Genomic DNA, 18,091 nt, shown 5'->3' on the forward strand with positions numbered 1-18,091 from the left:
AGCATCAGGGAGCAGCGAGCACCTTTGTAGCCGGATGTCCTGAGGTCCTCTGTGCTACTTGAAGGTAAGAAAAATGCTTCTGTGTATTGAAAAAGGATGGTGTGGCCAATGGCTTCTTGGGACCAACATCGACATTTCTTTACCACTAACCCCAAGATAGTGGCTATCGTAGGCCTTCTACGCACATGGAAGTGGTACAGGAGCTTGAACCAAAGAACAAATGCGTAACAAGCCAGCCCTCATGTAGTTCCAATGGTATCTAACATTTAGACAGTCACATAGTCCCTGATTGACCTTGACAACTAATCTATGAGCATAGGTAATTTCACCCCAAGGTAATTTCCAGAAGAAATACCCGTGGAAGGTACATGCATCAAACTTTTGCTGTGGAAATATTTACCACAAAAGATATACCCAAGTAGGAAGCATTGGTAAAATTGAAGAAATACCCAAACTAATCTGATCTGAGCACACAGGTAATCTTTTGGCACAAATCTCTAGAATTCATGACACCTACTAGCTTCAGGAATCGCTGCATCCGAGTGATCTGCTGTCACCAGAACTCAGTCTGTCTCCATCTCTCAGCTCTGCCATGTTCTCCATTGATTTTAGTTTCCTTCAAGTCTTGTCCACATGGGGGTTCCTGAGAGGTTCAGGGCCTGACTACTTGTTTCTTGTCATTTGTTGTTGTGTGCCATTGAGCTGGTTCCGACCCACAGAGACTACTATACACAACAGAATAAAACACTGCAGGTCCTCACGATTGTTCTTGAGCTGCTGTGCCAGTTGTTGCAGCCGCTGTGCCAGTCCATCCTGTGAGAGCCTTCCTCTCTTTTGCTGCCCCTCTACTTTCAAATCACGATGTCCTTCTCCAGGGATTGGTCTCTCCTGACAACTTGTCCAAAGCACATGAGATGAAATCTCACTATCCTTGCCTCTAAGTAGCATCCTGGCTGCACCTCTGCCAAGGCAGGTTTGTTTGTCCTTTTAGAAGTGTATGGTCCTGTCAATATGCTTCCCCAGAGCCACAATTCAAATGCATCGATCCTTTTCCAGTCCTCCTTTTTGAATATCCCACTTTTACTTGCATAGGAGGCAATTGAAAATTGTTTGCTTCAGGCACACCATAGTCCTCTACTACTTACAACTAGAAATCCCCTCTTCCCAGTGGTTTTACCAGCATCCCTGAACTCAATTCACTCACCGTGGCATGCACACCATTTAATAATGGAGCCAGTTAAGCATCCTCTCTAGGACCCAGGGTGTGTATACTCGGAGAGGACATGGGTCTAAGCTAGCCTTGACACATGGACAGTACTCCCTGGCCCTGTTTTGGTCCTTTCCTCAGTTTTGCCTGCTGGTCATCTGTCATTGCCAATCCTATCCATGGCATAATCGGCATTCTTTTAGAAAGTCTCTCTCTCTCTCTCTCTCTCTCTCTCTCTCTCTCTCTCTCTCTCTCTCTCTCTTTGGCTGTCCCATCCGGAATTCACCATCCTTGGCATGCATGTGAACTCAGGCAAGGGAGCACTGAGAGTGCAGAGGCGCCTTGGCTTCCATGCCCACTAACCCCCATAGCTTGACTCCAGTGAAGGTACAGAGCTCATCTACTCCCTTTACTGGAGCATTAGCTTCTTTTTGGTGGCCCCTTCATGTATACGCTTTGATATTAAGATTTCTGAAAACTTTAAGCAAGCCATTTTCATGAGCCTGAGTCACAGACTAAGCACAACCTGAGACACAGACAGTATTTTAATCAGTCATGTTGTTGCTCAATTACAAAGCCAAAAAGAATTGTTGCCTTGTATCGAGATATCAGACAAGATTTGTTTCTGGATGAACCGTCAACTGAAAGCTCATGGCAAGTTATTAATGCGATCAGCTCATGCAGCTCAACACCTTAAGCCTTTTACGTTCCCTTGATACCAAGGAAATCAGGTTATTTTGTCAAATTGATTGGGATGGTTCTATGTCCCTCTCCTTATCTGGAGAAGTTACTTTGGGGATCCTACTCAGAGCTATTGCTGGCTCAGAGATGATGGCATCATCAAAAAACCCCATAATTGTGCTGGGTGGAGTGGAACTTTCATAGTATGCATTTTTCCCTTTAGGCGAGCATTGAGCAATTCATTCCGAGTTCGTGCACACAGTGGTGGTTCTTGACAAGGTTCTCTCTGGTCACAGTGAATTTTTTCATAAAAGCAGTTTTGCTTGAACCTCATTTTTTTGTGATGGTCAATTTATAAGAACAATGTGCAGTTGTGAAATTTTGTTTTCTGCTCAGGAAAAAATGCTGCAGAAACTGTTGTGATGTTAAACACAGCTTAACAAGGGCAGTGCAGTGGGAAAAGCTCTAGTGTACGACTGGTTTTCTCATTTCAAAGAAGATGAAATGTCGATTGATGACAAACCTTGTTCTGGACGTTTGCCAACTTCCCAAATATCTGAAAATGTCGAATCATAGTGCCTTTGGAATTTGTTCCACCAGGACAGACTGTTAATCCAACTTTCTATTTAGAGCTTCTGAAAAAATTGCATAGCAGTGTGTGACACAAAAGGTCTGATTTGTAGCAGATGGGGGATTGGTTTTGCCATTATGATGATGCACCTGCTCACGCAACCATTTTAGTGCACCAATTTTTGGCAAAAAGCAGCATGCGTCTCTTTCCCTATGAACCTTGCTCACCTGAACTTACTCCATGCAACTTCTTTTGTTTCCATGAAGGAATATGGACATAAAAAGACAGTGATTTGATGACATAGAAGAGGTGAAGAAAAAATAACAAGAGCGGTGTTGTCAGCTATCCAAATGTCAGGGGAGCCAGCCCCTAACAAATAATCATAGGTCTGGTAGGCACAATTGTATGGCTATAATATATAAGATTATACAACATCATAGAAGATAGGAGAGAGAGAAAAATGAAGGAGTCAGGCATATTTTATGGTAGCATGCTCACCTCAGCCCTTCTTGGGAGGAGGAGAGGGCAGGAGAGAGAGGGATCCAAGGGGGAGAGGGAAAAAGGGGAGCCTGGAGGAAAGAGGGTCTTTATTGTTTTGTGGCTTTTGTATGTATACATTAGTCATGCATTTTCAGGAGTTACATGTGCCATAAGGTGGGTGGTAATCATAGTAAGTCTCTGAGCTCACAGGTGAGGAAACCTAATACCTGCATTGGGGTGGGGTGGGGGTAATGGAATGAGGGATTGTTGGTGCTTCAGTGTGAGGAGATCATCAGGGAATGTCTGCCTCGACAGGGAGACAGAATGTGCTCATTTTAAAGTAACACAGCTGTTAGGGGAGACTCTTTGGGAATGACATTAAAAGCAAAATAATGTGCTTGGACTTCATCTCTAATTCAGCTTTCTAGATTCCCACTGTTATAAGTTAGGGAATATAGTCCTGGTCATATTTCCCTCAGTGTGAGTTTCCCACATCCAAACAGATGAGTTTGAAAAATGTTTTGAAGAATAGAGGAAAGAACTAGGAAGCAAAGGACGTTTATAGAGGTCTAAATACAGGCATGTACATACATAAATATATTTATATATAATGATGGGGTAATAGATCTATGCCCATATATTTATATGTTAAGTATTAAGGTAGCACTACTCCCTCAATGCAAGAACACTTTGTTCTAATAATCTGGCATTCTGTGATGTTCACCTTCCTAACATGATCACTGAAGACAAAATGGATGCATAAACAAATGTGGTGAAGAAAGCTGATGATGCCCAGCTATCAAAAGATATAGCATGTGGAGTCTTAAAGGCTTGAAGATAAACAAAGGGCCATCTAGCTGAGAAGCAACAAAACCCACATGGAAGAAGCACAGCAGCTTGTGTGATCATGAAGTGTCGAAGGTATCAGGTATCAAAAAGTCAGAACAAAAAAATCATATCAATGTGAATGAGAGGGGGCATGAAGTGGAGACCCAAAGCCCATCTGTAGAAAATTGGACATCCCCTTACAGAAGGGTCACAAGGAAGAGATGAATCAGTCAGAGTGCAGTATAGCACTGGTGAAACATGCAATTTTCCTTTAGTTCTTTAATGCTCCCCCCCCCCCACTATCATGATCCCGATTCTACCTTAAAAATCTGGCCAGAACTATACTTACCTTGCAAGGGAGATACCAAGATCAAGAAGGTGGTTTTCCGGAGTCAGGTTCATCCATTGCACTCCGGTTGTGTTGACCCCTATGATTTCCTCAAATGTGGGAAACTCGACTGCATAATTTGTGGTAGTAGGGGACTGCGTTCACGCTCTCCCCTGCATTAAAGAAAAAGAGAAAAATTCTTAAAAAATCCGGCTAGACCAGAGCATGTACAATGGTACAGATAAGAGCTGGAAACACAGGGAATCCAGGACAGATAAACTCCTCAGGACCAATAATGAGAGTAGTGATACCAGGAGGGGAAAGGGACGGGGGTGGGGAGAGAAAGGGACCTGAACACAGTGATCTACATATAACATTTTCCCTGGGGGAAAACAGAAAAGTGGGTGAAGGGAGACATCAGACAGTGTAAAATATGAAAAAAAATTGATAAATTATCAAAGGTTCATGGGGGAGGGAGGGAAAAATGAGGAGCTGATACCATGGGTTCAAGTAGAAAGAAAATGTATTGAAAATGACTATGGCAACATATGTACAAATGTGCTTGACACACGGATGGATGGATTGTGATAAGAGTTGTATGAGCCACCAATAAAATGATAAAAAAGAAAAATGTTTCAAAGAATAGAATCACAGATTTGACAAATAAGTATTAAATATAATGGAGATTGCTTTGAAAATGATTTTTTAAATTGTATAAAAATTTAAATACGCAGCTTCAGGAAGGAAAAAAAATCTGTTTTTTGGGGTGTTTGTGTGTATGTGGGAGAAACCCTCTCATATGATCATGCTACAGGAGTGGTTTAAAACAGGTGATTTTAGCCCCTGAGGGCATTTGGAAGTGTTCAGAGACATGGGTTGTCACAAAGGAGAGGTTGTTGCTGTTATATAGTGGTCCAGGGATACTGCAAATATCTGGTAATATGTCTAGGACAACCTGTACAGCAAAGAATTATCGAGTCTCCCAATGGACTAACGTTCAGAAACTAAGCAAGAGCATAATTTAGCCAAAAATGATATCCGGGCAAGTTAACTTCCCATTGGGTTGAGTATTTCTTAGGCTCCCAAAGGAGCCTTTCTTGGCAGAGGCTGTTAATGAGGAACTTAACCCCTTCCCTCTGCTAGAATAATCTATAGGACCCCCAGAGCACCTCCCCCTAAACTCTCCAGTGTCATGAGAATCCTGTGACTGTAATATAAAGCAATTTGGGGAAGAAAAAAATCCACCCTTAACTACAAAGAAAGACAGTTCCCTTTAAGTGGCTCCTGTCCACTGGCTCCAGCTACTAAAGTAATTCCACCAAAGGACAAATAAAGCATTGATTAGAATGTCAAGATTGCAAGAAAACTGGAGAATTAGATCTTTCTTGTGGATTTCTAGCATCATTATTTCTATGTGTGGATTAGCAGGCAACAGTTATATTTTAAGAGTTTGAATCTCTACTCTTTATGTTTTGGATCTTTACTTTTGGGGTATTAAATATGAAAGACCAAAGAATCCATGCACTTGGTGCTGCTGACAAATGTTCAAAGTATCATGGACTGACAAAGGGCAACAAACCTGTCTTGGAAGAAGTACATCCAGGATGCTTTTCTGGGGCAGAGATGTGAGTTTTTTGGCACACATACTTTGGGCATGTTCTTAGGAGAGACCAGTCCCTGGAGAAGGGCATCCTGCTTGCTTGGAGCAGCAAAAACGAGGCCAACCCTTGGCACAGTGACTGCTACAATGATGGGCTCAAACATAAGAACAATTTTGAGGATGGTGAAGGACCAGGTGTTTCATTCCATTTTGCACATGGGCAGATGGTACCTAAAAACAACTCCTTATGCCACCAAAGCTGTTTGATTAAAAGTTCCATTCATATAATTATCACTACCTTCTAGGGTCAAAGTCATTGCTGAACTCAGATTTTTTTGCTGCCCGCCCCCCACCTCCTTGAAAAAAGATGCTCAACTTGAAATTCACTGCCATGCTCTTTGAATGCCTATGTGCTGAGCTTTGTGCTTTGGGAAGCATGTGACACGTGTTCCCAGAGTTCAAGGAATTTGATGTGTACTGAGCCCTCTAATCTGTAGGAAACAAAACCCAAGCCTGTTGAGTGAGCCTCCATGGTACATATGTTCTTCACTGGCTTGGCAAATTAAAAAAAAATTGGATATGAAGATAAGCACACTGAAATTCTTCCAAGTTTAGCACCCAAAGTGATTTGCCATAATGTTTCGAGGCTATCTTTTCATAGGTATTATGTGGATTGAGCTGTGCTCCTCCCCAAAGGCATGCTGAATTCCTCACCCCTGGCGCCTGTGAATGCGCCCTTGTTTGGTGATGGGATATTTGAAAATGTTATCTTGCAGCAAGTGTGGTTCCCAATGCAGTGTGAGTACTGAACGGCTGAAAGAGGTGACAACAGAGACTGGAGCGGTCTGTGAGCTAAGGAATACCCAGGATGCCTGTCTGTCACCAGAAGTTGAAAGGGAGTCTGAACCAGAATCTGCCTCAGAAGAAATCAGCCCGGCTGACATCATGATTTGGAGCTCCAGCACCTAGTTCTGGATGCTAACACGCATGTTCTCCTAAGCCACCCCATCACCTGCGTCCTCTTTGCTGTGCCCTGGTGGCTTACATGCTGTTCTGATCCTGGAACTCTGTCAACAGTATTTCAAATAGCAGGAGGGCCACTAATGGTGGACAGCTTTCACAGGAACTTCTAGACTAAGACAGTAGGCAGAAGGATTTAATTTTTTATAATAAATCATTTTATCGGGGGCTCTTACAGCTTTTATAACAATCCACATATCAATTGTATCCTTTGTACATAGATTGCCGTCATCATTTTCATAACATTTTCTTTCTGCTTGAGTCCTTGGTATCAGCTCCTCATTTTTCCCTCCATCCCCTACCCTCCCACCCTTTGTAGACCCCTGATAAATTCTAAATTATTGTTTTCATATCTTACACCATCCACTGTCTCCCTTTACCCACATTTCTGTTGTTAGTCTCCCTGGGGTGGGGTTTGGGGATTATACGTTGATCACTGTAGATGATTCCCCATTTTCTCCCTTCTCCCCCCACCTTCCCCCTACCCTCAAGGTATTACTACTCCCATTGCTGTTCCTGAGGGGTTTATCTGTCCTGGAATGCGTGTCTGAGAAGTCTTATCTGTACCAGTGTATGCTCTGATCTAGCCAGATTTGTAAAGTAGAACTGGGGTCACGATAGTGAGGGGGCGGAGGGGAGGAAGCATTAAAGAACTAGAGGAATGTTGTGCATTTCTTTGGTGCTATACTGTACCCTGGCTGACTCGTTTCTTCCTTTTGACCCTTCTGTGAGAGAATATCCAATTTTCTAAACATGGGCTTTGAATCTCCACTCTGACTCCCATCATTTGCATCAATATATTTCTTTGTTTTGGGTCTTCTGATGCCTTATACCTGATCCTATCAACACCTCATGATGACAAATGCTGGTGTGCTTTTTCCACTGGGTTTTGTTGCTCCCCTGATAGATGGGCTCTTATTTAACTTTAAGCCTTTAAAACCCGAGACACTATATTTTTGATAGCCGGGCACCATCAGCTTTCTTCACCACATTTACTTATGCACCCATTTTGACTTCAGTAATCGTGTTAGGAAGGTGAGCATCACAGAATGTCAGGTTATTAGGACAAAGTGTTCTTGTGTTGAGGGAGTACTTGAAAAGAGGCCCAATGCCTGTCTGCTACCTTAATACTTAATATCTAAGTATATGTCCATAGACCTATATCCCTACTATATATTAATATATTTACATATATGCATGCCTATATTTTACCTGTAAAAATGTCATTTGCCTCCTAGTTCTTTCCTCTGTTTTCTTTTACTTTCCTCCTGTACCACTATCATGTTTGACCTTCATCCGGCAACCAGTGCTTCCTCTTGACAACATAGGCAGAAGGATTTTTTAAAATTAAAAAAAATCATCAAGGAAAACCCCATGAGTATCAATAGAATATTATCTAATATGGTACTAAGAGATGGCTCCCGTAGGGTGAAAGGCACTCAAACAGTGACTGACTGCCCTCATGGATATGGGCATACCAAAATCATGTACGTTGTTATGAACGAACCCAAAACCAAGCTATCATTAAGTCCACACTGACTCATATCAACCAACCCCTAGGATAGAGTGGAATGGCCTCCACAGGTTCCTGAGACTGTACATCTTTATTGGACTAGAAAACCTCACCTTGATCCCTTGTTATGGGAGCCTTAGGATACTAATACAATAGGTGTTCCATAATACCAAGATTTCAGTTTTTCCTGACCTATAAAAAATTGTATCTGGCATGTGGCAAATTAAAAATTATGTATCACATTGTGCAAAGACAATAAAAATAAATTCTCCAATAGTTAAGGGTTTACATATCTCTATTTCTCATTTGGTCTCTTTCCAGAAAGCAAATAAGACACAGTAGAAAGCACAACATCTCTTAAATTCACAGTGTAAATCCCTGCTTGTCCCAACACAAAACTCCCACAACTGGACCAATAAGCAACATCATGGTAAGTGGAGAAATGACCAAAGCTGTGAAGAATTCAATTTCACTTTGCACTCCATCATCAATGCTTATCAAAGCGTCAGTGAAAAATATCACATGCTACGTTGCATTAAAGAGCAAAAATGTTCATTTGAGGACCAAGGTGCAGCAGACAAGATCCGTAATATTTTCCATCACCTCATATGCACAGGAAAATTGGACAATCAATAAGGAAGACTGAAGAAGAATTTAGGCATTTGAATTATGGTGTTGGCAAAGAATATTGACTATATCATGGATGCCCAGAAGAACAAACAGCTCTGTCTTGGAAGAAAGCAGCCAAAACGCTCTTTAGGAGGGTGGCGAGATTTGTCTTGTGTGTTTTGGACATGCGACCAGGAGAGATCAGTTCGTGGAAAGACATCATTTCCGTGGTAAAATAGAGGGTCAATGAACAGTGAAACCCTCAACGAGACAGATCGACACCGAGGCTACAGTGGGTTCAGAATGATTGTGAGGATGGTGCAAGACTGGGTCTTGTCCTCTTGAACACAGGGGCTCATGAGTTGGAGGTGACCGATGGCATCTCACAGCAACAGGTGGTAGGAACGTTGGCCACGTCACTTCTCCCCTTGGCTCTGTTTCTTCATCAGATGGGGTTCATAATAGTTACAACCAAAAAAATTGTTAGCCAAAATGCTGAGAAGGATGTCACCTCTGTTCAGGCATAGAGGAAGGGCCCTATGAGTGACGACTGTGACCACCACCCTTCCCAGCCCCCCGATCACCAGACATGCTGCTTACACATGCACAGGCAGGGCTGAAGTCAGGCCCCACACTTAGCCTTATGTCACACATGCCCCTCCCCACCCAGGGGCTTGGCTAAGACTTCGCCCGTGGGACATAAAGTTGCTCATATTCCTCAGTTCACATTTGGAAACATTATTTCAATACTTTTAAATCTAACTTCCTTGTCACATAATTGGACCCGTTAGAAGTCTCCACTTTAAAATTTTTTGTATTACCCAGCTGAGTATCTGTGCGGAAGCTGCTGACTCTAGACTTTTAAAAAACCTATTACTAATGGGGTCGTTTTTCACCTCGGCAGTCCCTCATTTCCATGGCTGGCCACACTGCCAAGTAGGGGCTTTTACAACTCTCTACTCCCTTCAATGATCCCTTATTTGGGATCATTTTGCCTGGAGTAAAAAATAAGAATAATATCAACATTTTTGATCCAACCCATGCTCCTAGAAAATTTGAACACTTGATATCTTCCTTTTTTGTTGCAGTGTGTTCGCATGTTTTTGAGTTGGTCAGCAATTGCGAGTTGGGAATACAGAGCCAGAGAAGTCTGAATTGAACCCCAGCTCGCTCTGACATTCCTTGTGGAGTCCTCATAGCTCAGTGGGTCAGCCTTTGCTTACTAACTGGAAGCTCAGTAGCTAGAATCCCCAGACTGCCTGCAGAGGAAAGATGCGGCTGTACTGAGGCTTCCAAAAGGATTACATATAGACTTGGGATCCACATGGGGCAGTTCTACTCTGTCCTATAGGATTACAGGGAGTCAGAATTGACTTAACTCCAGCTCGTTTGGTTTTTATGGATCTCACCACTTATTGTCAGCATAGCCTAGGGCAAGAGTCTTAGCTTTACAGTGTCACAGTCTACTTATTGTTTAAAAAAAATTTACAAGGTGGGTAGTGGTAGTAATAAAGGTTCTTAATGAAGTTGTTGTGAGATTTAACATATTATGGTACAGTGTTTTGTGTATGCATTATAATTAATATTGCATCGTTACTATCATTACTATTGATTATTGCTACAAAACAGCTGTCCTTGATTTACAGTAGGGTTAAATTGAGCTGTTAAATGTAAAATACTAAACGAGAAGTCTGATACACAACAAGTTTATAGCTGTTAAGAATAATCAAATTTAAAGGAATTGAAACACAAGATTGATCTGGCGTAATTATTCTGTACGCCATGAGGAACCCATCCTGATTCCTAAAGAGATAAAAAGCAAATTGGCTGAAATAGGGCTGTACAGTGAGGCTCCTAACAGTGAGGGAGAGTAGAAGATCACCCATTGGCTAATCTTCTAAAAAATCATTAATAAATAGTTTTATTGGGGGCTCTCATAGCTCTTATAGCAGTCTATACATCAATTGCATCAAGCATATTTGTACATATGTTGCCACCATCATTTTCAAAAGTTTCTTTCTGCTTGAGCCCTTGGTATCAGCTCTTTCCCCACTTCCCACCCTTGTGAACCTGTTAAGTTATAAACTATTGTTTTTATATCTTGTACCATCCGCTGTCTCCCTCACCCATGTTTCTGTTGTTCACCCCTCTGGTGGGGTGGGTCTCCCTCACCCATGTTTCTGTTGTTCACCCCTCTGTTGGGGTGGGTTATACATCCATCATTGTAGTTGGTTCCCCTTTTCTCCCCTCACCTTCCCCCTAACCTTATGGTATCCTTACTCCCATTACTGTTCCTGGTGGGGACGTGGCGGGTATCTGTCCTGGATTCCATGTGTCAAGGACTCTTATCTGTACAAGTATACATACTCTGGCCTAGCTGGATTTGTAAGGTAGAACTGGGTTTGTGATTGTGTGGGGGGAGGTGCAAGGAAGCATTTAAGAAATAGAAGTATGTTGTATTTCGTCGGTGCTATATTGCACCCTGGCGGGCTTGTCCCTTCCTTGTGAACCTTCTGAGAGGATATGCCCAATTGTCTACCGGTGGGCTTTAGGTCTCCACTCCAACCCCACTTGTTTATATTGGTATGATTGATTTAGTTCTTCTGATGCTTGACAACTGATGCTGTCAACACCTCGTGATCACACAGGTTGGTGTGCTTCCTCCATGTGGGCTTTGTTGCTTCCCTGCTACATGGCCACTTATTTAACTTCAAGCCTTTAAGACCCCAGATGCTTTATCTTCTAAAAGCCGGGCACCATCAGCTTCCTTCACATTTGCTTAAGTACTCATTTTATCTTCAGTGATCATGTTGGGAAGGTGGATGTCACAGAATGCCAGGTTATTAGAACAAAGTGTTCTTGCATTGAAGGAGTACTTGATTAAGAAGCCCAATGTCTGTCTGCTTCCTTAGTACTTAACATATAAATATATACATAGGCCTATATCACCCTCATTATATATTAATATATTTACATATGTACATGACTATATTTGTACCTTTATAAATGTCTTTTGCCTCCTAGTTCTTTTTTACTTTTACTTTCTTCCTGTCCCCCTAACATATTCGACCTTCATTTGGCTCTTCGTAATTCTTGGATACACTGCCCTTGATTGAACTCCACCAGGCATTCTATACCCTCCTTGCCATCTATTTTAGCTCTCTTGTTGTTCCCTTTCCCCTGGGCTTTTTGTCTCCCCACTCCCTTTCTTCCACTGCCCCCTCTCCCTTGGCCCCTTAACCATCGTTCCCATTGTTTTCTCCACAGGATTGTTTATCTTGCCTATCTTATATAGATAGACATGAAAAAGGAGGAGGAGAAGGAGAAGCAGGGTGGGGGGAGGGGGGAAGAGGAGGAGGAGGAGGAGAGGAGGAGAAGAAGGAGGAGGAGGAGGAGGAGGAGGAGGAAAAGGGGCTTATAAATAGTTCCAGGTCTGTCTGCTGATCCTTAGTATATTTTCCAGTCCAGTCTGATGAGGTGCCAAGCCCTGCCCTCAAGTCTGAAGTCTATTTTGGGGATTCCTCTAGGACTTTGTTGCTTTGCTTCCCTTGCTGCTCTGCTGCTCTCCCTTTGTGTTCCACCCTGGTGAGGGACGGGGTGGGGGGTGGGGGAGTCATACAGGGCAGAATTCCCTTACTGTGTCTCCAATGCTGTCTTGACTGCTTTGAGCAGGAGCATTGTCCTCAGGGCTTGGTGGGCCTCTCTTCTCTCATCCCTCCCCCACCTCTCTCAGTTTGCTCCTGTGTGGTCTGGGAAGACTACCAGGGCTCAATCTTCAGTGTTGTGCTCTGTAGTACAATCTTCTGGCGAGGGGGTGGATGTGGCTGGGAATGGTGCTGCCCCTGCAGACCTCTCTGCTAGCTCTCTGCTTCATGCCAGTATGTTGCCCTCAAGGCTTGGTGTACCAGGTTGGGGTCTGGTCCCTCTCTCCCTTTCCTGTGGAGACATAAACAATACCCTCCCCATGGGTGGGTTAGTCCATTGGCAAGTTATAACCTATTTCTCAGCACATCATGTCTGGTAAAGGAGGGGGCACAGATAAAGAGGAAGGCCCGTGACAAGATGGATTGATACAGTGGCTGAAACAATGGGTTCAATCATAAGAACAATTGTGAGGATGGTGCTGTCCATATGGTCTCAATGTGTGGGAACAACAGCATCCTTGTGCATGCTACGGAGCCCTGATGGTGCTGTGAGGCTAGCCTTGGGGTGGTAACTTCAAGATCAGGATTTCAAACCCATTAGTTGATCTGTTGGAGAAAGATAAGTTTCTCTGCTCCCCAAAAGGTTTGCAGCTGCAGAAACTCCACATAGGCTGGCTGTGATTTGGAATTGATGATGTCAGAAGAGTCAGGAAGCGACATGTGTCTATACATGGCTTCTCTGGCCCTTTCAGTTTGTCTACCAGGACAACATGTCCCCTCTTTCTCAGGATTGGAGCACACTGCCCATAAATCACTCCGATTTGGCATGTTCAAAACAGCTCCCGGGTGGTGCTGGGAGTAGTGCCTACCATCTTGCTTTGTACAAGTGCGACCCCAAAATAAAAACAAAGGCAAAAACCATTGAAAGTTTGGCCATTTTATTTAGACTTGGGTGTCTAATTAAGACTCCCGTGATCGCTCGACATTCCTTTATTTAGATACATAGAGTATTTGGCCGGTCTGCTCGGCTGTTGCTGGGCCATTGACGCGGGCCTCTGGAGGCCTTGGAGTGAGGCTGGGGAGCGACCTCAGAGAGGACAGGGAGGCATTGCCCTGGCTGGAGGGATCGGGTTTTAGGACTTCCACGCATATTAAAAGGCATGACTTCATTTTGAACTGCATATGGTGAAACCACAAGTCAAGAAAAGAAAGAACAATAATCACAATGACTACATTTTGGTCTGCATGTGTGTGTTTCCTATAAGCCAGCACTTAAAAAAAACTTCACACCTATTAGCTCTTTAACAATAAATAATATCCTTTGTACATGGGAGCTTCAAAAAGTTCATGGAAAAAACCTGTCATCCTTTAATTCCTATGAACTCTTTGAAGCTCTCTCATATTTCCTAGGTGGGGAAACTGAGGCAAACATATTTATTCCCCAAGGCCACGTGTCATGTGCTGTTTCTAGTCTTAGGATAGATGCTTCTCAAATTTCAGCAGGGTCACAATCCTCGGGATGGCTCCTTGAGGAACAGATGGTTTGGGTCTCAGACTTCACAGGTGTGAGGTGACGCCAGAGAATTTGGCATTTCTGAGTTACCAGTAATATAGATGGTATTGCTCTAAAAGCCACACTGTCTTAGACTGGGAGTCCCTAGGTGGTGAAAGTGGTTAATAACCTCCACTGATAACCAAAAGGTTAAAAGTTGACGTCTACCCAGAGGTCCCTAGGAAGAAAGGCCTGGGTATCTACTTCTGAAAGTCAGCCCGTAAAACTATGGACGAGAGTTACACTCTGACTTAACAGGCTCACCTTGAGTCAGAATGGACTTCACAACAACTGGTTTTAGCCTGGATACACAGGCTCTGGAATGTCAGCACTCAGCAAATTTCTAGTACAGAGAACATCGTTATTGTTAGGTACCACTGAGTGGGCTCCTACCCCTATTGAGCCTCTGCACCACAGAGGGAAAGCCCTGCACGTCCTGTGCCATCCTCTCAACTGCACCGGGACTAGTGCACGGAACATTCACTGAGGAGTTGTGTACATGTCACGAGGGGAACACTTTACCCTCCTGCCATGGCGTCCATTTGTTGTGCCAGGTGAGAGTTATTTTTCTCTCCCAGCCCTGGACCATGGACATTCAGAGTGTTCATTACCTAAACACTTTGTGTAACCATTTTCACAGCTGGACTGTGGAGTTTGGCGTTTCCTCCTTTGATTTTTCATTCTCAGAGTAATTTGCTAAACTACTCTAAGGAGCCCTGTAATTGGCGGCCATCATTTGGTGACTGGTTAACTAGAAGTATGTACAACTAAACGGAATAATATGAAACTATGGAGAAGGGGATCCTCCTACAACCCATTTTCCACTTTCAGGGGCATATGCATGACCAGCTAGAACATGAAGAGCCCCGCTCTCCTTGCAGTCAGGGTGGGTATCTGACGGAGTTCTCCTATGGATGCAACTTTTTACTTTCTTTCCCGGAGAATAGTTTGTTTGGGACTTCCTCGCTATCCCTTCTGTGAGCCAGGCTGCAGAAAGGGCAGCAGCTCAGCTTTGGTCTTGCAGATGATGGTAATACTCTAGAAGTGTGAGGGAGCGATACGATGGGAGGGACTGGGGGCTCTGGAAGACTGTGTGGAGCTGAGTTTTCCGCCTAGCCTGGATCTCATTTCTTCAAGCTCTTTTATGAGAGAAATGACTTTCTTAAATAAGTCCTCATATTGTAGGGCCTTATTTCTTTGTTATGCCACCTTAACCCTTGCAATAAGTAATATAACTGATATACAATGGAACATATAATGATATAAAATTACACCCAAACTCAATGGCTTACAACAACATTATTTCATAGTGTCCATTGCCCAAGACTTTGGAAGCAGTTTAACTGGGGGGCACTGGCTCATGGTCACGCATGAGACTGTAGGTGTTGATTGCAGCTTCAGTTCTCTGAAAGCTTTCCTGAGCTTGGAAATTCCAACTCCAATATGGCTCACTCACATGGTTATTACAAGAGACTTCAGTTCTCATCTCCATAGGGCTATTGGAGTGCCCTCAGAAATAACATGAAGAAGCCACAATGAATCTTGTTCCTCAATTCTGGAGATCCCATCCCATCATTTTGACCATATCTTATTAGTTATATGGGCCAGAGTGAATCTGCGTGAGAAAGGACAGCACAGGGACATGAGTACCAGGAGGAGGGGATCCTTAGGGATCTTCTTAGAAACTTTCTATAACTTGATAAGCTACCTCCAGGAGAAATTTTTATCAATGTAGGGAACAGTAGGCCCAGGACACTTGTACCTGCTTTGGTTTTATGGATAAGCAAACATGCATATGCACACATGTACACACATAGGTATAAGTGAACTACAAAGACAGTCAAGGACCTGACTACAGAGACACTCTGAAGTGAGACTTGGAGGTCGAAGTAAAAAATATCAAAAAATCTGAAGTCAAGCTCACTGCCATCAGGTCCATTGTGAGTCCTGGTGAAGTTTCAAGACAGGTTAGAACTTTCCGACAGGCCTTTAAAGGCTCTGAAGTCTATGCGGAAGCAGACTGCCAGACATTCCACCTGCAGCTCAGAGTGGGTTTGAATTGCTGAACTTCTGAGTAGCAGCTGAGCCCTTTGGCTACTGGGCCACCAGGGCTCCTTTGACCTTCGTTTTATAATTGTGTGCACACTTGTAAATACTTTCATTGAGTTATTGCAAAAACATACATAACACAGGATAGTATGTTCCAATACATGTTATATGTTCGATTTAGTGACATTGTTTGTATTTTTTCAAGTCGTATATCCATTCGTGCTATCGTTTGTAAATTATTCCACTACCATGAATGTAAAGCCTCCACCCGCTCAGCTCCTCTCCCCTACCCTTTTGGCATGCTCTTGTCTATTTCATCCTACAGAGATCCGCATTTGAGAGAGCACAAGGCTCAGTGAAGTTCTCCTTTACTAATTAGGCTATACTGGTTTTTGCTTCATGCACATATTTATTTTTAGCCAAAGAACATGTACATTGTTTTTGTTAAATGCTAAGAAAAATTTTAAAACCCTAAGATCTAAAACAAATAAAAAACACAAAACAACCACGTGTCCAAACTTGCGTTCAACATCCAGTCATCCCTAAAACAGCAAGCTAGCAATAGAAGTTGGTGCTGCTATTTTCTTTCTCAGACTAATAGCAGGGTTAAGCAGCCAAGTCTTCTTTCCCATGAAAACGCAATTTTCAGAGTCAGTCCAAAGGGCTAAGGGACCACAGGACCCCCAACCTCCATGATCCTGAAGCCAAAAGACAATGTCCAACTACCACTACCAAGGGATCACATTAGAAGGTCCTGAATAATAGAAAAATGAGGAATGAAAATTAAAAAAATTAAAAGGACTTGGCTTAATAATCATTAAATACCACTTTACGCATAGGATCCCCAGGATTATTACCCTTAGTCACCTTCAGTTCTGGCACTGACCCTACCTTCTTGGCTCACTTTTCAGCCAAATAAGAGGACTGAAGTGTAAACACTAACCTCAGGGAGGAATTTACACCTTAGAATGATCAACCATTGGAGTAAAAGGGGGCAGCATTTGTCAAGGTTAAAGATCAGGAGGCAGGAAAGAGTAGGAAAAAAGGAATGAAGACAGGAGGCACAGGAGGAAGTTGGGGGAAAGGATATATTATGGGGATTTCAATCAATGACATGAAACCTACGTGTATGAAGTCAGAGAGAGAGAGAGAGAGAGAGACTACTCTGACCATTGCAGGAAGGTCAGGTGATGACAACACCGTCCTAATATGATGATGGGCCAAAGATGATCTCAGGTATCAAGAAAAATGACAATGATGGTACACGCTTCAACACAGAGATGATGACATACAGCATTAGAAAAGGTGTCTCTCTCTAGTTGAAAACACGACTATTTGTTAATAGTCAATGTGTTCATTGAATTTTCCTGCATTGTTTCATTTAATCCCCCAAACGTTCTTTTGATGCTGATACCATAACTGTCCTCATCCTACAGATGAGAAAATAGGTCCTTAGAAAGTCTGAACAACTTACTCAGATCAGATCTAGTAGGGATAGTGCAGGTTTGAAGCTACCCTCTTCAATACAATGTATTTCCTCTCAAAGGCCCAGAACAAAATATCTTATCAAAGTGAATGAAGGGGAGGATGGGTTCAAGCCCCAAAGCTCACCTGTAGGCAATTGGACATTCCCTTACAGAAGGGTCACAAGGAAGAGAGGAGCAAGTCAGGGTGCAGTATAGCACCGATGAAACATACAGCTTTCCTCTAGTTCTATAATGCTTCCTCTCCATTATCATCACCCCATAGACCAGAGCATGAGCACCGGTACAGATAAGAGCTCGCAACACAGGGAATCCAGGACGGATAAATCCCTGAGGACCAATAATGAGAGTAGTGATACCAGGAGGTTAGGTTAAAGAAGGTGGTGGAGAGAAAGGGGGAACTGACTGATCACAATAATTGATATATAACCTCCCCTCCACCCACCCTGGGGATGTACTATAAAGTGGGTGAAGGGAGACTGTGGTCGATGTAAGACATGAAAAAAAGAGATACATTATCAAGGG

At 43.1% G+C, this 18,091-nt stretch overlaps 1 non-coding gene across 1 annotated transcript; it reads left to right on the plus strand.

The window, feature by feature from the left end:
- The first annotated feature begins 4,108 nt into the window (after nucleotides 1–4,108).
- Nucleotides 4,109–4,271, plus strand: LOC142449357 (U1 spliceosomal RNA). Its single transcript, XR_012784554.1, has one exon. It is a non-coding gene; the product is annotated as a U1 spliceosomal RNA (small nuclear RNA).
- The last annotated feature ends 13,820 nt before the right edge of the window (nucleotides 4,272–18,091 follow it).

Source organism: Tenrec ecaudatus, chromosome 5 (assembly GCF_050624435.1).
Source record: "Tenrec ecaudatus isolate mTenEca1 chromosome 5, mTenEca1.hap1, whole genome shotgun sequence".
Lineage (NCBI taxonomy): Eukaryota > Metazoa > Chordata > Mammalia > Afrosoricida > Tenrecidae > Tenrec > Tenrec ecaudatus.